This window comes from Drosophila nasuta, chromosome X, assembly GCF_023558535.2.
Source record: "Drosophila nasuta strain 15112-1781.00 chromosome X, ASM2355853v1, whole genome shotgun sequence".
In the NCBI taxonomy this organism is placed as follows: Eukaryota; Metazoa; Arthropoda; class Insecta; order Diptera; family Drosophilidae; genus Drosophila; species Drosophila nasuta.
Window position 1 is genome coordinate 15,960,469 of NC_083459.1, and position 25,383 is coordinate 15,985,851.

General features: G+C 38.7%; 1 protein-coding gene across 1 annotated transcript in view; it reads right to left on the reverse strand.

The window, feature by feature from the left end:
- Positions 1–25,383, reverse strand: part of LOC132795350 (uncharacterized) — a 75,474-nt gene that overhangs the window by 30,274 nt on the left and 19,817 nt on the right. The window contains exon 3 of the mRNA XM_060806013.1: positions 13,467–13,508. The gene's annotated coding sequence lies outside the window, so the exon portion shown is untranslated. The remainder of the gene's footprint in view (positions 1–13,466; positions 13,509–25,383) is intronic.

Consider the following 25,383-nt stretch of genomic DNA (forward strand, 5'->3'; position numbering starts at 1 on the left):
ATAATAATCCCGTAGTATTTCGTCGATAACGGCAAATGCAATCAATGGCAAACTGCAAAAGCAAAGGCAAAGGCAAAACCAGAACAGTGCAGCCAACTAACGAACTCTAACTTGTCTAAGCTGACGTCGAAACAATCTTCAGCAGCAACCGACAGATTACTGTTGTGAATGTACATAATTGAGTTATGCTCTGATCCCATTTTGTACATTTAATCGATTTTATTTGCCATTGATCTGGCACAACTGAAATTGTCCAGAAGTACTATATATTAACGGTAATTTCTTTATGAATTTATTTTTATACCTGCTACCCATAGGGTAGAAGGGTATTATAACTTTGTGCAGGCAGGAAATGTATGTAACACGTAGAAGGATGCATCTCCGACCCTATAAAGTATTCTTGATTAGCGTCAACAGCCGAGGCGATCTAGCCATGTCCGTCTGTCTGTCTGTGTGTCTGTCCGTCCGTCCGTATGAACACCTAGATCTCAGAGACCATAAGAGATAGAGCTATAATTTTTTTTCGACACCATTTGTTATGTTTGCACGCAGATCAAGTTTGTTTCAAATTTTTGACACGCCCTCTTCCGCCCCCGCAAATCAAAAAAAATTAAATAACAAGCGTAATTGTAAAGCTAGAGTTACGAATTTTGGTATATACTGTAATAACTAGATTAGTTATGATTCCTGAAAATTTGGTTGGGATCAGATAAAAATTGTCGAAGTTATTAAAGAAATACTTTTGTATGGGCAAAACGCCTTCTTACTAGGGGTCTTAGTTGCTTTGGCTGACAATCTGGTATATTGTGCCGTCTATGGTATATTTTGAATGCGGTACTATATCGATATACCACATATACCACTTGGTATATTATTTTTCTTCTCATTCGAGCACGTCTCAATAAAAATAAAAGTAATATAAATGACAACATAATAAGCATAATATAATATAATATAAAAATATATAATAAAACAAACATTTTCATTATTATTATTATTACATTTATTTTGTATCCTTCTTGGTTTCTGTCCTATTATTTTTTTCTTCTCATTCTTCTCATTCTTCTCGAGAACTTCTCAGTTCTCATCCGGATTTATGAAGTCTCTCGATAACGATTAAAATAACAAACAACAAGCCTACTCAAAACAAATAAGTTTCTCGCGCTTGTGTCTGATTAATGATGATGAAAACGATACGATACGTAATTCCCCAGATTCCCAGCACAGATTAACAGCTATGCAAGAGCAAGAGCATCATGTTATGACGCATTCTTTAGTTAAGAAAAAAAAAAGACAATTCGGAATTTTTGTATTTACATATGGCCTGGCTGCTGATTGTGCTGTTTTGTTTTGTATTTCTGCAAAGCCTGTTTTGTCGTTGACGAAATCATTTCGCGTTACTTTTTGAAAGTCGTCATATATATTAATATAAAAGTGTGTGTGTGTGTGTGTGTGTGTGCGTATAAATCAGAAGCTGCGGGCGGCATTAGCATATTATTAATGCGATGCGACCATAATTCGCACTCTTGGCCAGACAGACAATAAGGGGGCAATCAGGCCAGCACTCGTTTCACTGCACGGGTCGCGTACGTTAAATGTGTTAATTTATTTCGATTAATTGCTAATTTGACCAAAATACAACAGCCGAAGCAGTGACAACAAAATAAATAAATGTCGCACGGCAATTTCCGGAAATCGTTCAGTGATTACTCATACGCAACGTCAACCAGACCAAAGCTGTTTATTGTAACGGGAACAAAATCCCCCGCGATCCCCCCCGCGTGTAACTTTCCATGCCATTAATCATACACTGAAAATAGTATCATGTGTGTGTGTGCAGAAGTTTCATCTTAATGAAAATGAATTGATATTAACCGGCAAGTCGTCAAATATTACTAGTTGTTTGTATTGCTAATTAGTTTTAGGCATCACACACACACACACACACATTAAAGTCAATGTTTAATTGCCTTCAACTGAATTGAATTCAATACGCTTTAATTAAATCTAATTGCTTGTCTCATTGTCTCGTCGGTTTGTTCGGGGTTATGATTTATTTTTGATGCTAGTTGTAAGATGCTTTGTGTGTGTGTGTGTTGCATAAGCTTGACCTCTGCCTCTGAGTTGAGGCGTGGCAAAGTGTGGGAATAACGCGACGCTTGCTTATTTTTCCATTTCACAATCTACCCACTTGACATCACATTCACTCGGATAGCCGGAAATACAGACACACACACACACACAAAATGCATGAAAAATATTTACAGATTTTTGGCTGCTGCCGTTGCTGCGGCTGCTGCTGTTGTTGCGGCTTGTTTGACCAACAACCCGGCCAACAAATTGTTGACACATTTTCACAAAAGGAAAAAAACGAACCAACGAACCAACCAGCGTGTGTTGAAAGTGAAGGTGGCGTTGGCGCGGTCAACCATGTATGTCTGTATATGTTTATGATAATCGCATATAATGGCGTGTTTATGCAAATTTATGACAGATTTTTTTCAGTTTATACGAACAGCGTACGAAAGGTCGTCGAATGCGAGCGAGAGAAAGAGGGAATGTAATGTGTCTTGTCTTGTTCAAGTTAATCAATATGCGCAAAGCTCTCGAACACCATTCAAACCCAAACCAAAAAAAACAAGTAAGAAATTTACAGTCGAGTGTGCTCGACTGTGAGATACCCGCTACCCATTTTTAATAAGTGCAAAATATTGCGGTATTATTTTCAAAATATACCGAAAATACTAAAAAAAATACTAAAAATATACCAAATGGTATGTTTGGTATATCGATACAGCACACCATTCAAAATATACCATAGACGGCACAATGTACCAGATTGTCGGCCAAAGCAACTAAGAGCCCTAGTAAGTAGGCGTTTTTCCCATACAAAAGTATTTCTTTAATAACTTCCACAATTTTTATCTGATCGCAACCAAATTTTCAGGAATCATAACTACTATAGTAATTATTGTATAAACCAAAATTCGTAACTCTAGCTTTAAAATTACGCTTGTTATTCGATTTTTTTGATTTGCGGGGGCGGAAGTGGGCGTGGCAAAAATTTGAAACAAACTTGATCTGCGTGCAAACATAACAAATGCTGTCGAAAAAAAATTGTAGCTCTATCTCTTATAGTCTCTGAGATCCAGTGTTTCATACGGACGGACGGACAGACGGACAGACACACAGACGGACAGACGGACAGATGGACATGGCTATATCGTCTCGGCTGTTGACGCTGATCAAGAATATATATACTTCATAGGGTCGGAGATGCCTCCTTCTACCTGTTACATACATTTCCTGCCGGCACAAAGTTATAATACCCTTCTACCCTATGGGTAGCGGGTATAAAAACTGTATTTTGATGCACTTGATTAGAGGCAAAGTATTTAGCAACTAAATTGAAAGTAGTAGTCACAAAAACCACATTTTGTGATTTTGAAATACCTTCAATTGTCTAATTGATTTCAAAACGGCGACGAACTTGATACCAAGCAAGATCGAGCAATTGCGAAACGTGTGTGCATTGATTAAACGCATTTTGGGATGCTTTTTGAGTGGTCAATTTATGAATTCATTGTGTCAATGATAATCCGCACTCGTTGTTATTCATCATCAACGTTCAACGTTCACTCGCTATCCTGCCATATTCCATTCTTCGCACCGCAGTTATGCAACTAATCAAAAGCAACTGCTCCAGTTGTTGTTGTTGTTGTTGTTGTTGCAAATGGCTTATTTGTTTGTTGCGCTGTTTCAACTTTGCTCTACCCGCACACTGTGTTCAATTTCAACTTTTGATTGTACTGCATTAAATTGATTTTCGACATGTTGTTGCCTCCTCCTCTTACTCCTCTTCCTCCTACCTAACAACAACGTCTTTGGTTCGCTCCACTTCACTCCGCTCCCATCATCATCATCTCATCGTGTCATCATCATCTTGGGTTTGTTTTTGCTGTTGGTTCTGCTGCTTTTTGTTGCCGTTGTTGTTGTTGTTATTATTGCGCATGATTGGCATTTCTTCAGCTTGGTTTTTTTTTATATATATAAATGTATATATTTTTGAAGAGCAACGCTCATCAGTTTATTTATTTACTTTACTGTTTACTGTGATTACTTCACTTTGCTTGAACAACAGCAGCAAAAAAACAACACTAACAAACTGCAGTCATCTCGCTCGCAAATGAAAATTGATTTCTGCCATTTGTTCATTTCCGATTTGCAGTTACAGTTACCAAAGTTGTAGACAATGAATGCTTCAAGTGGATGCCACCAACAGCAGCAGACCGAAAATGTGACACATCATTGTCACGGGATTGGGATTGGGATCGAAGCTTATTGCATAAGCGAAACAATGCGGAACGCCAAAACGAAGATGCCAGCTACGAAAATGACTCGCAAATCAAGCCAAAAACAGTCAAACACCAACAAAAAAGTGTTGCTCGCATTTCACTTTCATTCGGCAGCTTAGAAACAATCGTCGACTTTGGCCCAAGCCATTCACTTTTATTTTGATTTTTTTTTTTCCATTTTATTTTTTGCCAATCTCAATTTTGTGTTTGCCACAAATGCAATGTGCTTCCCTCCCCTCCACTGCTTGCCACCTTCCTCCATTTTATATTTACAAGTGTTTTTCAATGTTCAATTCTACACATAGTCGATGCATTTCAATGGCGATCATTTTCAGCTAACGTTGAATCGAATGCAATATTTAACTTAAATACTGCACTAATTTAGCCATCAAGTTGAAGCTTGAAGCGATCGACGATCGACGATCGCTTAGCATTTAGTTTATTAATATTTAATTGATGTCGTTTTGTTTACAGTTGTTATTGCCTTCATTCATTCATTTCATTTCCGATTGTTACACTTTGATTCGCTTGCATAACAGCTTGCATCAAGGTTGGTTCAAAGTTTGTGTTCAACTTCCAATTAAAAACCTTTAAGCAGTTGGCTAACATGTTTGCTTTCATATAAAGTATGTTTAAGCTTCTTTTATTGAAATACTCTTTCACACTTCAGTATTATAATTTGATATCAATGGACAATCAAAGAATTTGATTTACATTCAACTTGTTACAAAATGTTAAATAGTTTATCAGTTTTTTCTGTTTTTTTTTGCATTTTAATTCAAGCTGCATTCAATTTAAATTACAACCATAAATTCTGGTGTAAATTCCTTTCCGCAACCCTCACGCTGTTGATTGGTGACAACTTTGCCGTGTTGGCGTTGTTTTTTTTGTTTTTTGTCTGTGTGTAACGCGATTGATCGTGTGCAGGAATTTGTGTCAGATTTCTTAAGCCCCCTCAATGTGCAGCAGCAGCAACGGGCATTACTATGTCAGAGTACTCTAGTATATGTATATACGAGTAAGTACAGATATTATGGCATGGAAACTGGTGTACAAGACACGGCATATAATTTAACACTCTGACCACAATCAGTTCAGCAAACTGCCCGCGACATGAGCGCAAAAATTCTCTTCATACCGCCTGCCTGCCTGCCACTTGTTATTATTATTGCTGCTACTGCTGCTGTTGTTGTTGTATTCTTATTTTTCTTTTTTTTTTGTTTTTCAACTTTTTTCTATAGTTTTTCAGAGTTGTTTTTATCGCTGCCGGGCGGAAATGGCTCGTTGCCGAGGCGCGCTTTGTGCGGCAAGCGGCCTTTTCAATAGTATTTTTCACACTTGTGAAAATTAAAACTTAACTGAACATTTTGCTCTCGCTCTCTTGCCGTTGTAGTTGTTGCCTTTTATTGTTTTAATTACACGCGTTTTTTCGCGCATTGTTTCAATGACCGTCACGCGCCGCAAGCCGCAAGCCTCTAGTTGAAGTTGCTGTTGCTGCTGCCTCTGTTGCTGCTATTATTGTGTTGCTGTTGTAGTTGTTGCTGTTGCTGCTGCTGTTTGTTTGCAAAATGAAGTGGTCATATCTGTGCTGTCGCCCGCCCCCCTTTTTCACTCTCTGCCGTTTTTTTTCCTGTTGCCTTCGCTTGCTGCTCGACCTACAACGAGCTTTAATGATAATTTCCAAATGACATAAAAGCGGCTGCAGGCGAGAATGTCCTGGCTGTGGCAATTGCAATAGCTCGTTCAACCAACCAACCAGGCAACCAACCAACCGATCGACCGGACAGCAGACGTTGTAATCAATGAACTGGCCGGGGCCAAACCCCCAAGATAAATGAATTAAATGAATGGCCCGGTATCGCTCGCTCTCTGTGTGTGTGTGTGTGTCTGATTGTTTGCGTTTATGCTATTTTACTACATGCGTGTGTGTGTGTGTTTGTGCATTTTAATGCCTTAATGAAAAATGCATTTTTAATTATTTTTTTTTTTTTTTTTTTATTGGTGTGTGTTCATTTACGGGCAATTTTTTATCATTGAACGTTGGCTTATGCGGCGTATGCGTTATTTATTATACTTCATTTTCTTTCTGACGTCTGACAAGTTTAAGTTGACACCGCCGGTTCCCCTGTTGGTACCGTTAGTTTGGTTTGAGTTTGGGATTCATTTACGCTAACTGCATTTTATGTCTCGGCTATTTACGCTGCCACAACCTGAACAACGAACAACGAACAACGAACAGCCGAAGCAACGTCAACTACAACATCAACTACGATGTTGGCCATGCGGCCAAATATCGTATTTCATCATTTGTTCAGGTTGAGCCATTGATTTGTATACACACACACACACACACACACACATACACACAGGTAAGAGCCGCTAACTGGCAGATGGCAGATGGCAGCTGGCAACGTTGCCTCTTGTCATTCATTAGGATGGCATGTCATTCATTAGTTTCCCTTCCTCCCTCCTCCTCTCTGTCTTGCGATGGTTGCACAACTTTTGCACCCTTGCGAGACACAACGGAAGCGACATAAACTCATCAAATTTCAAGCCAATTTGTTTACTCGCCTTAACGTTTGACACTTCCAAGAGCGGGGACAGGTAAATGGCAGCACAGCACAGGTGGAACACAGAAAAAATACACACACACATACATAGACAAACATCAAGCAGAAAAGATATCACATCATTGATTTCCATCCATAAGAAAGTGGAATTAAATCACAATTTAATCGCATTAGCAATTTGCTTGCTTCAATTTATCAAATTTCAAATTTCAAATGCTAAAATCAGATATTGAAATTCTTGTGAAATAAAGAGGAGTCTCTCTCCCTCTGTCAGCTAAAGTATTATTTAAGGCTTATTTCAATTCATCCGCTTTCTTTTTGCCACTATCTGCATCTACAATTTTCATACATTCACTTTTCATTTGATTTACATGCGAAATTATGCTGGATTTTATATTGCAAATAACACGAACAATTTTTTGTTGCAATTTTTGCCATGCTCAATTTTCACTACAACACTTCAATGCAAGTTTCAATTTCAATTGCAATTTTCTCCCAAAAAAAAATAATAGTTGCTGATGTGACAAAGCTTTTACTACTGCGACCAGCAGTCATTGTCTTTTGTTGAATTTCAACATAATTGCAATTTGTACATTTTACTTTTATTACTCGCTGTTTGCTGTCGCTGTCGCTCTTGTTTTATTTTGACATTCGTGTGTTAATAAAATATAGTCAAAACCAAAAAAAAAAAAAATATATTCAAATTAAATAAGTACGAGCAACAATCAAAATGTTGTGAATATTGTGAGACTTTGCGAGACAGATTTGATTTGCAACGGTAACAAATGCATTATTTTTACACATAAAAAAAGTATTTAAATAGCAGAAATTTAAATTAAAACTAAACTCATTTTTGTGACCTAGTTAAAATGTTGCCAATACTTTAACATAAGATTCTGCAGTCGAAATTGTATTTATGGAATTTATTATGTAAAGTTTTTTTTTTTTTGTTATTTTATAATAAAAATATCTTAAAAATGTCGCCAACATAAAGTTCTGTAATCGAAATTGAATTTTGAGAATTTGAATATTATATTATATTAAATATCCTTTTAAAACAAAACTACAAACCTAAAAATACTGCAATCGAAATTGAATTTGTAGAATTTAAATAAAGCAAAGGAATATAAATTATTTTCAAAAGTATTTTCGAAATTAAATATTGACCTATATAAAATGTTAAACAAATTTAAGGAATTTTAATTATTTTCCCGCAAATTTATACTTACTTAGTATATCTAATTTAAAGACTCAATAACGAGGGGAGTATTTGTTGTTCACAGCTCGCAATGTCAACTGCTAACTAAGTGAACTAGTCGGAGTAAATGTACATTCACAGATCTTGAGCAAATGTCTGTCCGTCTGTCTGTCAACGCCGGTTTTTCATTACAACTTAAAACCAAAAAAAACTGTGAACAAAAACGAAAAGTGGAAAAAATGAAAATGAAAGTTTCAATTACAAATTGGACGGGTTAGTTTTGTCTGTCTACTTGACTATCGTCGTTGTCGTTGTTGCTGTTGTTGGTGTTGTTGTTGTTGTCGTCTGGCGACAAAAGAAACAAACAAAACAAGAAGGCGGGAGCAACATTTTTTTTTTTTGCTACTGTTGTTTTTTGCTTTAGTGTTTAGTGTTAAGGAGCTGGAGACAGTGAGAAAGAGAGCAAAAGAAGTAGAAAAAAAACAAAGCGAACAAGTGAAGCCATTTAATTACTGGTTTTTCCGCTTCAATGTGCATTTCAAGATTTCAAGATTTCCAAGGTGAATGACGAGCAAACCGACCAACGACCACGCCCGCCTCTTAAACTTCAAACTGACTGAAAGAGTCTAAGACTCTGCTCTGCTCTGCGCTGATTGAAAGTGGCAATCAAGCGGAACAGTTAACACAGATTTCTTTTGAAGATCTCAGCTGTTGCTGTTGCTGTTGCTGCTGCTGTGAAGGATAAGGCAAATGAATGAAAATGAATTAAAGTTTATACAGCTCTCACACTAAATGCATTTTTTATTTTACTTACTGCTCTTGTTGCACGCTGAACTTTAAGTGTGTTGTATTTAAACTGAAACTCATTGAAATGCTCGACATAAGTTGAAATATGTGTTCAACTGTTGTTGCAAACGAAATGCTAAAAAATTGAATTGAATCAAAGCTTAATTGAAATGCATGTATTCGCAGCAGCAGCACTTAACTTCTAGTGTAGCATATTCAATTCAATTGAATAATGATGAGTAAGCAGTAGTATGTATATTTATGTGTGTTGTCTGTTGTTTTTGTTTCTCGTTTCGTTTTCAAGTTCTCAGCTCAGCTCAGCGCGTCGGCAAATCATCAAGGGGAAACCTTCTACAGCTACTATCAATGGGCTATAGTGTTCGTACGTACGTTCGTTCGTTCGTTCAATTTGTGCTCATTGTCAGAAATTGAACGCTTAGCCAAAGCAATAAACAAGCCAAAAAAAAAGTTTAAAAAAAAATAAGATTCTCAAGGCCGTTGTTATATGGCTGGCCAAAAAAAAAGTGCCAACAGACGTAAGCAGCTTATGGAGTTCTTCTAGCCAACATTGCTGTTGACATTTTAAATCCCAAATGTACACAAACACACAATGTGTGAGACGACACGTGCATCGTAGTATGTGAAGAGAGACCCCAATAAAAAGCATCTTACGAGACCACAAAACACCAATATCCCCTCCCCGCGCCTCGCCACCCATCGAATGCATCATCATGACTTGCATGCGAAGATCCAAGATTTCAGATCTCAGATCTGAGAACCGAGAACTGTGAACTGTTGTGGCATTGTTGTTGTGTTGGAGTCTTTTGATTTACAAGCGTTTGTATCTTATAGATCCTTTTAAGGCATAAAACAATACAAGTATTTTTAAGCAGTTACTCAGTATCTCTAAAATAAATCACTCAACGTGTTTGTTGTTAATTTTAGCTTATTGTTGAAAGCGTATTTAATGTTCGACCAGCCTTTATTTTATGTTTGTGTTTTTTTTTCCCCTCTGTTAAGAGTTGCTAAATTTGGCGAACTCATGTTAATGACAATTTAAAGTGCACATAAAAAAATGTATGCATACAATATTTAGTACACAAAAAACAAAGTGGAAACGTTGTGCATCTGATTATTTACTGCACAGTTTATTGCTGCTGTTGGTTGGTGCTATTGTGTGCCTCAGTGATAAGCTAAGGCAACAGTCATGCTGCATTATGTCATCCATCCTTCAAGCTAGTAGATAGGCGGAGAGAAAACACTGAGCTTAACCAATATTTGAACTGACTGAAACACTAAAGTGAATTATTAGTTGTGCAAATAATTGCATAGTTCGGTTTACAGCAAAGTCTTTCTACCGTTCTGATTACTTCTAGCTACAAAACGACGCGTCGTATACTCGATATCGTCTTTGCCTTCATCGTTGTCGTCGTCGTTGGCAGCTTGCGACAATATTTGTCTACAAAGGATGGGCAAAAAGGGCGTCGGTCGCCGGTTGTCGGGTGTCGGTTGTCGTTCGTCGTTCGTCTTTTGCTGGCAAAGCCGATTAGATTATTTTGCTACTCTATTGTACTGTGTATCTAACATTCTATGAAGCTTCGAATGCATTACTAATTGCTTGTCACACACACAAACACACAAGCCTCTATCCGGCTATCAGTTGCCTGTTAGCACATATCAAGTATCAGTTGAGTTTCTTGTGAAGCTGTTAATGAGTTCATATGCTTGCAATTGCTTCTGGCCCTGACCACATTAGCCTGGCCCGATTTACCAAGTCGCATCGCATGGGATATTTCTCTTCTTCTTTTTTTTTTGCTCTTCGCCAAAAGTGCGAAAGTGTTTATGTCATGATTTAAAATGCGTCGCAAGTCGGCCGACCGATTGTGGGTTATGCGTTTTGTGAGCTTGTGATTTGTGGGTTGAGGGCAATGGGTCGGTCGGTGGGGTATGTTTAATGCCAATGAGTTATGAGAGAGAGAAAAAAAGGCAGAAACAAAATCATTGGAATTTTGTTGAGCTGTGTAAATAAATACAACACAGCTTATTGCATATTAAAGACAACGACGCACAATGTTTTTGGCCCTGGTATGTCTGTTGTGCAAATATGGCTAAAACAACAGACACAGCAACGGCAACGGCAACGGCACCGGCTACCGCAACAAATTAAACACCAACAGCGTCTAAATTGCAGCACGTGGCAGGCAAAGTGAGGTAAAGCGGTCGACGCTAATGAAGGACGACGTTTTTAGGCTTTTGCGCGTAATATTTTAAGCCAAACATAAACACTTCAACGCATATGAATTATTTGAGCTTAGCTCGATATGACACTAGCTGTAAAATGCAGTGCAAAACTTGGCAAATTACTGAAATTGCTAAAACGAATTCAACAGTAAAGTAAACGTAGTTTTTCACTTAACTATTTAAGCCACTTTTAACCATAATTATACGGATATTTTAGAAAGGTAGAATTTGATTCAATTTACATAGAAAAAAGCTAAGCTTAATTTCCAAAATGCAATCAAAGCTTTAGCATTAAATACAACTTTAAAGTTGAAACTATCATGGATTACCTTTAATCGCTTTACTTTACAGATTAATCCAAGTCATGTAAACTGCAACTTTGAGCTATTTTTTATAAGTACTCAAACTACTATAAAAAAAAGTTACATTGTTGCAGTTGCAGCTTACACTTAAAGCTGTAAACTAACGAGCTTTTCGCATGCTCCAAGCACATTTTAAACAGCACACAGCACAATGTCGAATCCTTTGGCAGTTGCCGGTGTATTTGATAATTGTGTTAGTGTTCATGCCACACAAAGTGGACGAAGTTAATTTGTTAATTCTGGCTCCGGCTCCGGATCTGGCTCTGGCTCGGGCTGCGCTGTCATCCGTTATCTCGGGCCTGTTTAACCCATTTAGCCACAGTTGGCTGTTCAATGACGTCAGTTGAATGAGAACTGCAACTGAGAATTGCACATTGCACACATAGTCGGGATGGATTGATTCATCACATAAGCACGGCACGCAAGGACCGCAACTTTCGTCCCATTTTAGAAAAGTCTAATAAAACCAGTAAGAAAGCGACAGTCGAGTGTGCTCGACTTTGAGATACCCGCTAACGATTTCGATAAAAAAAAGAGTAAAGTATACCAAATGAATAAAATGAAACAAAAGTCAATTTTTATTTATCGATATTCATCTTCATTTCATAAAATCAACACACTGAATTGATATACTGAATAAATCCCAAAAATAATTGAAAATAACTATATTTCGTGTATCGAATATTAAAATATATAACATCGAAATAACATCATAAAATACCGAAACTTACATTTCGTATATCGATGTACTAGTTCATAAAAAAAACAAGTGAGAAAGCGACAGTCGAGTGTGCTCGACTTTGAGATACCCGCTAACGATTTCAATTAAAAAAAGAGTAAAGTAAACAAAAGTCAATTTATATTTATCGATATTTATCTTCATTTCATAAAATCAACACACTGAATTGATATACTGAATAAATCCCAAAAATAATTGATAATATAATATATTACATCGAAATAACATCATAAAATACCGAAACTTACATTTCGTATATCGATGTACTAGTTCATAAAAAATATACCATTGATTGTGAACCACAGCTGCAAGAAGTTTTTTTCCTTATACAATTGGATTCTTAAATGACTTGTAAGTTTATCTTCGGAGATCATATCCCATCGACACATAGTTACCCTTGTCTCATTTTGATAGCGGGTATAAAAATAGGAAAAGCAGGCCAATAGAGGAAGCTGCTGCTGCTGTCTGCGAATTTAGCGCGTGGTCAAAGTTAATGGGGGTAAACAAAATGTTGCACGCTTAATAATGATCGCGCTACTAACGACGACGACGACGATGATGATGATGATGTTGATAATGATGTGGAGTGAATGCAGCTTCCATGCTGACCGTTGGCTCGTGTTCTGTGTTGCGACTTTCCCGGCGATTGCATTTTCCGGCAGCTACTCTACGGCATCTGTTTTGTTGCCGTTGCTGTTGCTATTTCTGACGATGACGATGACGATGACGATGATGAGGTTGCAGTCAGCATGCAATTTTTGCATACTCGCATCGAAACATCTGTCTACGCTCGCTCATCGCAACGCATCGCATCGCATCGCATAGCATCTATTTGCATTCAGAGGCGTTTATATTGCAGTAGCACACAACTCGACTCCCTTTGCTCGTTTAGACATTCATTTTGGTTTATAGGTAAAGCTGCCCCCGACGTTGAGCTGCAAAGCAATTTAGTTGGCGCCGCATTACGAGGCGTTGGGCGTGTCCGACCATTCGTTAGATGTTAAGGTCGAGGGCAGTGCACACGACGATGCCAACGAGCGAGGCGAGGCGAGGGTGTTTATTCTTTGCACAATTCTCCCCACAACGAGGGGAGAACATTTTGCAGTAGCACAACGACGCAAATAGAGAAGGCTCTTTCCCTGCCTATCACACATTCTGCACCCTGGGTTGTGATTGCGAGTTTAAAATGCATTTTACAGACAATTTTGCACTTACCATTTACGAGTTAGTTGAGGTCACTGATGGTGGCAACGGCGACTGCAATGAGAAGAGCAAAGAGAGAGAAAGAGAATGTAATTGGAGAGTGAGAAATGAGAGTTATGCATGAGCATGTGTTTGCGATTCAAGAACTTAAGCTAGAGCTGCAAATATCTTCGTTTTCATTTTTTTTCTTATTTTTAATATGCTTTTTATTCATTGGAAAATAAGTTATTCACAAGCTAAAGAAATTGTTTTTATCATTGTTGGTTTTGTTATGCAAATGCATAGTATCGAAAATTCAATATGCCAAGAGCTGGTTTTGTCTAAGTAAAGATAGATTATTTTATGGCAAACGCTTTCGAATTAAATGATATTCCTATTAATTTGAAATATTCAAATTTTAAGCAAACGCCATTTAATATATTTCATTCTTTTTGTTCTTCTTCTTTTATCATGTACTATAAGTCAGCTCTATCATTTGTGCATCTAATCTGATTACCTTGGCACCCAACTATCACACTTTAAACGACAATTTGCGGGTGTGCAAAATTTAGCAAACACATCACGTGTCGCATTGACAGATGTTTCATGCTCCATGCTCCATGCTCCATATCTACCCCATTCCCTCTCCCCCAACACCCACTCAATCCACCCACCCACGCACAGGTGACACTCGCAGTTGAATGCCAACAAAAAAAAACAAAGGAAAAAGCAGTTTGGCAAATCGACAAGACCTCAAAAAATATTGTGTTTATATAGAAACAACAACCACAAAATAGGCAAGCGAAGGGAGTGAATGGGTCTGTCTCGCTGTCCGTCTGTCTGTCTGTCTGTCCGCCTGTCTGTATCGCTGGCACGACGACATTTTTATAAAACCAACTCATTATTTTACATTTTTGGTTCATGACCCAGAAACGTAGCCCCAAAGAATCGCAGTCTGTCTCTCCATATGCCCCTCCCTCCCGCTATACATACATATATATATATTTATTTTTTTTTATATACAAGTTTCGACTGCGTTTCGTTCGTGAGACGTAAAATGTACTCCGTAGTGAGTACGTGCGGTCATCTGTCATGATTCTCGACTTATCGTTTGGTTTGCTCTGCGTCTTCGTCTTTGACTTGGTCGCCTCGCGGAGTTGGCCTACAAAGCGAAGCAGCTCAACAGTTTTAGAGAGGAGGTGGAGGAGGAGGAGGAGGAGGCGAAGATTGTGAAGAGTCATGGGATGGTCATGTCCAGAGAGTGGTCGTCAGTTGTGTCTTGGCCATTGTCTATGTGCGTGCGCTTTGCTTAAATGTCAATTATTTCACGCTTATTAGATTCTCAATGTTGATGATGATGATGATGATGATGATGGCCATAACGATGCTATGGCTGGATGCTGATGATGGGGGGCAGAAACTTCATTAGCGAGACAGTGAGACAGCGAGACAATGAGAAAGCCAAAGCGCGGTGACAAATACAAAACCCCAGCGAAAAGTGAAAAATGTAATACATAGTATGGAGCATATATACACATATTTTTTGGTTTTTTTTTTTCGGTACATACTCGCATACTCATACTTCAGGTAGACTATAAAAAATAAAAGTAATGTCTCGCTTTTTATGGCATTTTAATGCGATCTTTACGAGCTCTGCGACAAAGATCTCTCGTCAGCGACTAGACGCTTTTTTTCTTGCTGTTGTTGGTTTCGTTTTTGATTTTTGGTTTTGGTTTCAATTTTTGCTTGTTTGTGGGTCAGTTCATCAGCAGCCAACATCAATTCCCGTGCTGAGAAATTTGAGAAGTTGCCTGAGAATGTTGCTAACTCGACATACGACACGCAGTCTCTACCTCTTTCTCTTCCTCTCTGTATTTTCCACTTAATTGAAGATCAGAGAGAGAGAGAGAAAGAGGGACAGAGACAAGGAAAGGAGCAAGACTTGTCAGCTTGCATCATGGCTGCAACTTTAACCAATTTCCAAACATTTTCCGCAGATACAATCAAGAAATTTTCAACAATAAACCGGCAGGCTCTCTCTCACTCTCTCTTTCTCTCTTCTCTCTCTCTCTATTGCTTGCTCTTTCACTGAACGGAACGTAACGACATTTTGTACGACCCCATTTCCAAAGTCGTAATAATTTCATGAAAAACGCAGCAACGTCGCCGTCGACGTCGACTGCGCTGCAGTTACGTTGGCCGTCTAAGGGCGCATGGTGGGTTTCGTTTTTTCAGAGAGAGAGACAGAGAGAGTGAGAGTGGGGGCGGCAAGGGGGATCTATTGGACAACGCGTCGCTGGTAATGTGCCAGTAAAAGGTATTTTAACGCTGGAATGCTCAGCCAGCCTGCCTGCCTGCCATCTTCTTCTTCTTCTGCACTCTTTTCTTTTCTTTTATTTCATTTTTTTTTTGTTGCTCCCCCTTTTCACCACCGCCACTCACCGCACCTATCACTCTCCACCACTGTCCTCGGCGATGTTGCCATTATCTGCTTTACCGCTAGCACACTGAGCCGTCTGTGTCTGTGAAATGTGGGAGGAGGGCAAGGAGAAGAGTCCTCCATGGCTGCTTTGTCATGAAAAATAACTCCGCTTCGTTGAAATGACAGTCACGATTTTGCTTTTGCTTTTTTGGGCAACTCCGATGCCGACGTCGCCGACACGCCTCCAAAACAACTACACAGCTCACTACCTCCCATCCAACCCATCCAAGTCATCCAAACCCATCAACCCATCTACCATCTACCATCTACACTCCCCCCTCACTAGCTCCCTCCATTCATGGGGTTTTGACTCCGAATTTCGCATCTTTAGTGCACGTTGTCTGCGAGATTTTTTTTCCGTCTTTTCATAATTTTTTTCTCAATTTTTTTTTTTATATACATTTCTTTTCTTCTTATGATTTCCCTTCTTTATGCTACATACATTTATATAATTTTCCTTCGTTGACTTCGAGACAGGAGCGGGGTAAGGGAGGCAAGCTATGTAACAGACTTGCGATGCAGCAACTAAATGAAAGATGATGAATTTATTAAATTCTCCACGTGGATGCAGGGCGCAAAAGGGGCAGACAGCTGAGACTTGTGGCCTTAATAAATACATATATATCTATGCTATATATATATGTATATATGTATATGGCATGCAACTCTAGTATGCGCTTAAAGTGCCACCCCGGCAATGCAATCACTTTCGAGTTAGGGCAGCCACTGCAAATCTTGCAGCCAGCATAATAACAATATCTTGCTGCAGAGCCGGCGAAACAATGAGCTGGCTGAAGAGCTTACTAAATGGAGGAGTCTTATGATCGGCAGTGAAAATGTGTAGCTAATACGATGAGTAAAGAAATAGGGGAATAATTAGTGCTGTATTATATAACTATGTACTTTTACACTGAGGTTACTGGAAATTAATTCTTGTTGTAATTTTTTCAGAATTTCGATCTTTTTTATACCCGCTACCCATTGGGTAGAAGGGTATTATAACTTTCTGCCGGCAGGAAATGTATGTAACAGGTAGAAGGAGGCATCTTCGAGTATATATATTCTTGATCAGCGTCAACAGCCGAGACGATCTAGCCATGTCCGTCTGTCTGTCTGTGTGTCTGTCCGTCTGTGTGTCTGTCCGTCCGTCCGTATGAAACACTGGATCTCAGAGACTATAAGAGATAGAGCTATAATCTTTTTCGACAGCATTTGTTATGTTTGCACGCAGATCAAGTTTGTTTCAAATTTTTGCCACGCCCACTTCCGCCCCCGCAAATAAAAAAAATCGAATAACAAGCCTAATTTTAAAGCTTAAGTTGCGAATTTTACAATAAATACTATAGTAGTTATGATTCCTGAAAATTCGGTTGCAATCAGATAAAAATTGTCGAAGTTATTAAAGAAATACTTTTGCATGGGCAAAAACGCCTTCTTACTAGGGGTCTTAGTTGCTTTGGCTGACAATCTGGTATATTGTGCCGTCTATGGTATATTTTGAATGCGGTACTATGTCGATATACCAAATATACCACTTGGTATATTTTTAGTATTTTTGCAGTATATTCGGTATATTTTGAGAAAATGCCGCAAAATATATTTTTAGTATTTTTGTAGTATAATTGGTATATTTTGAGAATAATACCGCAAAATATATTGCTTTTATTCAAAATGGGTAGCGGGTATCTCACAGTCGAGCACACTTGACTGTAGCTTTCTTACTTGTTTTATTATAATTTAAACTCATTGAGCGCAAAAACTTTTATTATTTTCTACAATTTTGCATGATTACTTTAATTATTTATTTATATTTCGAATATTAACTCTTATTATTTTTAATTTTTTCTTTCGTTTTTTTATTAATTAATTTAGATCGTTTTCGATTTTGTCAAATTATAACTTCATTTAAAAATTTAGCAATTATTTTATTTTCTAAACAAAAATAATTTCTTTATGTTGTTGACCAATAGATCTTTTTATTAAGCTATGAACATTTTTTTATTAAATACCAAATACTAAAATTGTATTTAATACTGTATTTAATACTAACAGGTTTAAATATACTTGATTAGTTTTAATGTTTTTATTTTGATTCTCCTCTGCACATTCTAAGCCTGTCTTTATAAATAGCTGCAGCTGACATTCTCTCTTCGAACTAGTTATTTAATTAATTTAACGGTTGAGCTACATTTATCCCAATCTCTTCCTCTCTCTCTCTCTTTCCCACACTATTTGGCCTTCGTTATGCTTTCGCGCTGCAACTTCATTGACAGATTTTATTCATATGCCACACCGAGTATATATGACCTACAAATTGACAAAGTTTGCATTTCCATTTTCCATTTAGCGAGCGACGAGTGTTTCCCCTCGCTCCCCCCTTTCCCATCAACTCATTTGACTGCCATCACTCGCATTTGTTGTCATTCCCTTGCCGCCCCCTCCCCACCCTCCTCCGCTTTCTTCTTGTACCCCCCTCTCTGGTGTTCGGTGGTCGTTTAGCTCGTCAGTTACCTGAGAAGAATGAAAACTTTGTTATGCCCCACCTTTTGGTCGGTTTAATCTTTTGTATGGCGATTTTATGTAACTTGCATACGATGAGGAAATTCTTTGGGCAACAAAACACCAAAAGAAAATAAAGAGAGAAAAACTTTTCAGCCCCGCTAACTTGGCGTCAGCTAATAAAGAATGTAAATGGAGCAAATTGCTTGGCCAAAAGGTAAAATTTCATAAATTTCAGGGCAAGAGCAGCAGCACAAAAAAAATCCAAAAAGGAAAAAAAATAAAACAGAGCATTGCGTCGTAACTTTTTTTTTTTGCTGCTTTTGTTGCTGCTGCTGCTGCGTAACTTAAGAAACAATCGTAAAAATCGCGCAGTGTCATTAATCTGAGGACTTTCCAGACCTCCGCCTCCTTTGACATCTACCACTGCAGAGGGCAAAGTTTCAGACTGTCCCGCCCCCTTCCAGTTCCTCCCCCCCAGCCCCCCTCCCAAAATTGATGTTATAAAAGCGTTTAGCCTTAATTGTTGGGGCGTTAAAGGTTATTGCTGTAGTTGTTGTTGTTGCTGTTGTTGTTGCTGCTGCCGTGTGCAACGATTTGTTTTTCCTTTACGCATTTTTCTCGGCATTTTGCTCTGTCATCATAAAACCAAAAACTCTTGTCTCGTATTGTAGAGAGGTGTGTGTACAAAAGTAAAATCAAAAACGTCGTCGACTTGGATTCATAATACCCTGTGTCTATAAATTTCACTAAACGGCACAACACACTAAAAATAAAGCAATTATTTGACCAATTTTGTTCTGCGAAATATTTAATTAAGAGACTACAAAGCAATTATGTATTGAATGACTTACTATATTTTATTTGTAACTACTAAATTTTTGAATTATTTGTGAAATTATGAACTATCTCTAAAATGATGTAAATATCTTTAATTCACTTTTATTATTATTTCATTCCAATTCACATTTTTTCTTCATATCCTATATTCATTCATCAATGGGTGCGGCATTCATAATCAATTTGGTGGGTATTTAGCGGTTGTGCAGTCGCATTTGATTGCTCTAATTTTGAAGTCATGGAGGTTTTGTTACGAGTATTTTTTTTTTTTGGGTTCGGCTGCGGATCTCTTTCGACATTTTCATCGTCTTAGTGAGTCTGGAAACTGTTTTTAATGACCAAATATTAAAATAAAAGGTGCTCCCCAGTCATCGTTTTCATTTTGTGTTTCGGTTTTGGGTTTTAGGTTTTTCGGTTTCTCGGTTTTCACTGTTTTCAGCGCCGCTGAACGTCTGTCTTTGCCGTGTGGCCTTTTTGTTTATGGGGGTCTTGGTCTTGGGGGCTTCACTAAAATGGTCTTATGACACTTTTCATTTGCCGCTGCATAATGAAAAATTAAATTAATGAACGCACATTTAAGAGCGGATGGAGATTCATTCCATTGCCTCCCTTTCCCTCCTGACACCCTAAAAAACAGATTTCATCTACCATTTCCACACTTTTGCTGCTGCTGTTGTTGTTGTTGTTTCTTTATTTGTGCTTTCTATACTCATTTCCATTTCCCTTGCCAATGCCATTTTCATTTCCATTTCCATTGCCATTGCCAAGTAGTCCACATTAGCAAACAACAACAACAACAACAACAGCAATAAGAGCAGGGAGAAGGTTTTTGGCGCCTTCTACTTTTACTTTGTGGCAAATTAATTTGGCAAGTGCAATAAAACTTTTGCAGCAGATTTGGCCATTATTCAATGCCTGGTAAATGCACGCAGCAGCTTCCGCCGGGGGAGTTGTGAGTTGTGGAGTGTTTCAATGGGTTTCGAATGGATCCCGCTCCCGCACTCCCCCTTTCCGCTCCTCTTTCCCCCGCCCCTCCCTTTCACAACTCAACGGGATGTTCGTGTAATAACCAGGCCATTAAATAAATTAGTCAAATGTTTTTGTGTGTTGCCAGTTAAGGGTTTGATTTTCGGGGCGTCTGCCTCGCGTGCCTCAAATGGCCTTTTTGAAGTTGCCACGCCGTGTTTTTTTGGGGTCTTTCTCTAGTCGAAAGAGTTGTCTGGCTGTCCTTAAAGCTGATCTCAATTCTCTCAATTAGTAATGCTTCATTTAAGCCACCTGCACACCCTCGACGAATAGAAAACAAAACATTTGTCACAAGATAAAAATCTTCTATGTAATTAAAGCCAAGTACAGTCCAAAAGGAGGAAAGCAGATTGAATGCAATAAATCGCAGTTGAGCCGCAGCAAAGCAGTGAAAGAATAGACGTCGCAGGACAACAACAGAAGCTGAGTATGTGTGTGTGTGTGCGTTGCAATGAGCAATAATTGCGCTTTGACACTCGAGCGGGCAACGCGACTGACCCCCCTCAACAGCAGAGATGGAGATAGCGATAAAGAGGAAGAGAGAGAGAGAGAGAGAGAGTGAAAAGCGGGTTCTCTGTGTTTTGTTGTGCAGGCTGAAATCAACCCTGAAATTCATAAAATGACAACGAGCAGAAAAGGGACAAGACAATGGGGCAAGACTGACTGGCTGCTGCTGTTGCTGTAGTTGTTGTTGTTGTTGCTGTTGTTGTTGCTGCTGCTACCCTCAGTACATCGTGGAGGACACACTAATAAATCCTTGTCACAATATCCTTTTGTTTTGCCCATTTTTGCCAAGCGAATTCGCTGCTGCTGCTGGAGTAGCACGGCGCATCATCCTTTTTGAATTTACAGCGCAATAATTCAAAACACATTCGTGTTGACTGACTGAAAGACAGACAGACAGACGGACGGACGGACGGACGGACGGACGGAGACCGTGACGCGGATCGAGGCACTGACATGCTAAGGCGGCTCGTCTGCTCGGCTCTGCTCTGCAATGATTAAAGTCCTGTCGGCACGCAGCAGAGCAGCATATGCTTCCCGGCGGCCTCATTCTTGTGCTCTGAAAGAGAAAGAGAGATTAATTCGCTGCCGCTTTCAGTGGCAGCTTCTTGTGCCCGTCTACTGATGATTGCCTTTGTCTTGCTCACAGCTTGTTTATAGTTTTGCCAGCACAATAAGAGGGGCACGTTGTGATCGGTTTATGAATGCAAAAAATGCTAGAAAAATACACTGATGTGTTGTAATCCCAGGCAAACAATAAAATCGTATCCTAGACAAACACAACAATAAAAGATACATCCTAGATAAATACATAATATTCTACTACAGCTTCCAGCACCTGGCACAATTGATAAAGAGTTCGAACTTCTTATACGAGTAAAGCAAAAAAACAACTCCAGAGTTGAGTTTGATAAGTAAACAAATTTTCGATAAGAGCATGAGCTAAAAAGATACAGAAAAAAGCGAAAAAGAAGAGTTGGAGCTGAAAGTCAAGTCAAGTGTGGGGCAATATGAGTATATGTGTATTTATATGTGTGTATACAGCGTATAAACATTATAGATAAACGGCCCAGTTTAGCTCGAGTTGACTTAAGGCCGCAAAAAAGGCAGAAACAGAAAACAGAGCAAGCACAGACCAAAAGACTTTTGCTGGTTGCAATGAGAATGCAAGTGAATTTGTTGTGTGTGAGAGTGTGTGTGTGTGAGTGTGTGTGGCAGCAAGAAGAGCAGCAGCAGAAGTAGCAGCAGCAGCAAGTCGACGAGTAACTGTTTAAACACTTATTCACACACTCATATGCACTCACAATCAGACAAAGCACTCATAAGACACACTGTTAGGATACTTGAACTTTTTGTTTGCACTTCGCTTCGTTTCGTTTCGTTTTCGTATCGCTTGCGTTGCGTTACGTTTCGCTCTCCTTCACTTAACTTGGCCGTGCGCCATGCTGTGGCATGTGTGGCAAGTATCTCACGAGTGCAGCCAGCACACACACACACACACACTCACGCAGAGGCACACAAAGTTTTCGCTGTGTTGCACATTTGCTACATACTTAGGCAAAAAGTTGTGTGTGCTTAATTCCATTTTCATTTTCATTTCAGCGACGTTTTGTTTGTGTTCTTGAGGCATCCTTTTAGCCCAGTGCCTCAGTAATGCCTTTCTCTCTCACTCACTCACTCACTCACTCACTCACTCATTCGCCCACTCACTCTTTCGTTGTATCTCGAGCTTTTCTGCCTTTTGGCCATTTGCCCCTGGGAAATGGGTCAGCGAAAAACAGGGCGCATAATTTAATTGCCAACATTATGGCAAGCTGCAATGCATTTCCCAATTACAGAAAACAGTTTCCCCACTCTCTCTCTCTCTCACACACACTTTTCTCCTTCTCCCGCTCTCCCTCTCTCTCTCTATCGGTGTCTGCATTTCTTTGTTGAGGTGTCGTAAATCATGTTAGCTTAAAAATAGGCGCCTTTGACATTTGAATGCGATTGTCAGTCAATGCTCTCGCTCTCTCTTAATTGCCGCACATCTGTCTGCTAGGTTGAGCGTGTCGGATCAGTTCTTTCCACTTCTCCTCACCTCACGACCCCAAACACCTCCCCTCGATGGTATATGGTGCGTGGGTCTTGTCTGTCAGTGTGTCTGCCAGGCTGCCAAATGAATTTATGACAACTAAGCATAAATAATTCAATTCGTGCGTGTTTACAACATTTATTAAATGAAGTGTTGAAGTGGCTGAAAATTTCCCGCCCACATACATACTCGACTCGACTCTCTTCCCCAAAAATATCTCAAAATACACAACAAGAGAGGGAGCAACAAAAATACAAAAAAATAGATAAATGATAGAAATATAATGGGAAAAATATGAAAAGCATCATCACAAGTCAGTTTTGTAAATTGTTTGTCTCATTCATGAGGCTGGGCGACGTTTTGTGCCTTGTGCCTTGTGCTGTGCTTTGTGGAGATCTTGTCTATCCATCAAATGAGTCATAAGTGCTCAGACTTCCGCTTGGGTTCAAAAAACTTCAAACTTCGAATAGCCAAAAGCCAAAAGCAAGCGAAGAGATTTGCGGCGCAGATTTGTGGCTAAAGCTTAAGGTTGTTGCCCATGATCACAGTTCAGTGTTCAGTGCTCAGTGCTCAGTTTCAGTTACCTCCTCTCCTCTCCTCCCTTGGCTCTTTCCCTACCACGAGATTAACTTTTATCTATTTTGATCATTGCACTGAGTGTGTTCAGTAATTTGATTGATTTCCGCCAACGTCCTTAGATCCCAAGCTAAGGCTTTTGAACTCTGTAGCTGTAGCTCGCTTTTTTTTCTCTTTTTTGTTACGCTGCCAGCAAATTAATCGAGAAATCTTTTGGTTTTCTAAAAATACAATTCATTGCACAGAAATTTCTTGAGTCTCTTCACTTGGATGCATTTCGCTCTTGAGTCATGTTCTGTATTTTTACTATATTTATTTCATGTTATCTCAGACGACCTTAATCATCGCATGTGGATGCTTTCCATTTAGGATCTTTTTGCCAGCAGCTCCTTGGCATCGAAAAACGTTTTTTTTTGCAATTGTCCATATGTGGTTATCGTTTTGCTATTTCTGTATTTGCTTTGGTCAACTTATGATGTCAGCTACTGGAAAAAACAGCAGCAACAAAAAAAAAATTAAAATGCCGCCTTGTCAACTGCGTCAACGGCAACACGACAATGACAACTACAGCAACAAATAAACAATAGCACAACTATTATAAAGAAAAAAGCAACAGCAAAGTCGTTAACGTCATGAAATTATAATTAAAAATCTGAACAAGCCGTCGGCTGGCTCTCTGGCAACGACCTCTCCACCTCTCCTGTGTGTGTACACACTGTACAGTGAACACCCCACCTGGCAACTGTACAACATTATAATCATCATCATCGTCATCATCATCAGCATGCTGTAGTTGATGATCATTTGTGGCTTGTGTATATATTTGATAATTGACTTGGGCTTAACGCAATTAACAAAGCGAACGATTGAAAAAAAAAATCCATCAGCGATACAATGATATAAAAAAACAAATGAATATAAATAACAAAAAAAAAATCGAGAGAGAGAGAGGGCGAGGGGATAAAAAATTAACACTAGTTATACGTTTGCGTATCTATAAAAATAATGCATTCAACAGAGATAACACAACTCACACGCATGCACAGATTTAAAGTTGTCATTTGTTTATTCATTTGTGTGTTTAATAAACAATATAAACATTAATAAGTTAATAATCGAGTATGCCATTGGTTCGCTGCATAATTGATGTGGGTTCAGTTTTGATTCTGTTAATAGATTGGTTAAATACTCAATGGTGTTTGTTTTTGGTTTCTGCGCATGTCATTTGCTTTTTTTTTCCTTCTTAATTTATAAATATATATTCAATTCTTTTTTCGGTTTTTTATGTTTTTTTTTTGGTTGAATGGTAATAATAACTATGATGGCAATTGGTAATGCGTATATTGATGATATCATGCGATTATATTTAAGACTCGTTCATAATTAAAACCAAAAAAAAAACAGAGTTTGCTGCCTGATTTCCTGCTGAGGCTGCAAACGCAATACGTCGCGTAATCCCCCTCGAAAACAGAAAAAAAAAACCCGAAAAGTATAATCAATCTTAGGGCAGCAAACAATTTTCACAGTTGCGGAAAACAAAACGACAAAACGAGAAACATCAGCCAACAAATTGTTGAGAAATTTGCTGTGTGAGTGTGTGTAGTAAACTAACTTCAACTAACCATGAAAAGCAAATAATCAAAAATAAACTGAAGTTAGGTCCAAGCCAGGGCATCAAGGCATCAATTACCTGAAACATTTTTCGTATGCCCCACAACACTTCCGGCAGATGAGCGAACGACAGCGAACTATGACTACATTTAACCAAAAACTATCATTATTATTATCATTATGATGAGTTTGATGATTATGCTCATGATTATTATTACGATGTTTCCATCAGGCCAGAGAGCAGCAGCCAGAGAGCCGACCGCCCAGCCGGATGGAAGACGTAATTGCTGGCCATTATTTGGCCTGGCCAAGATCTATGAAAAATGGCAGTTTCTCAT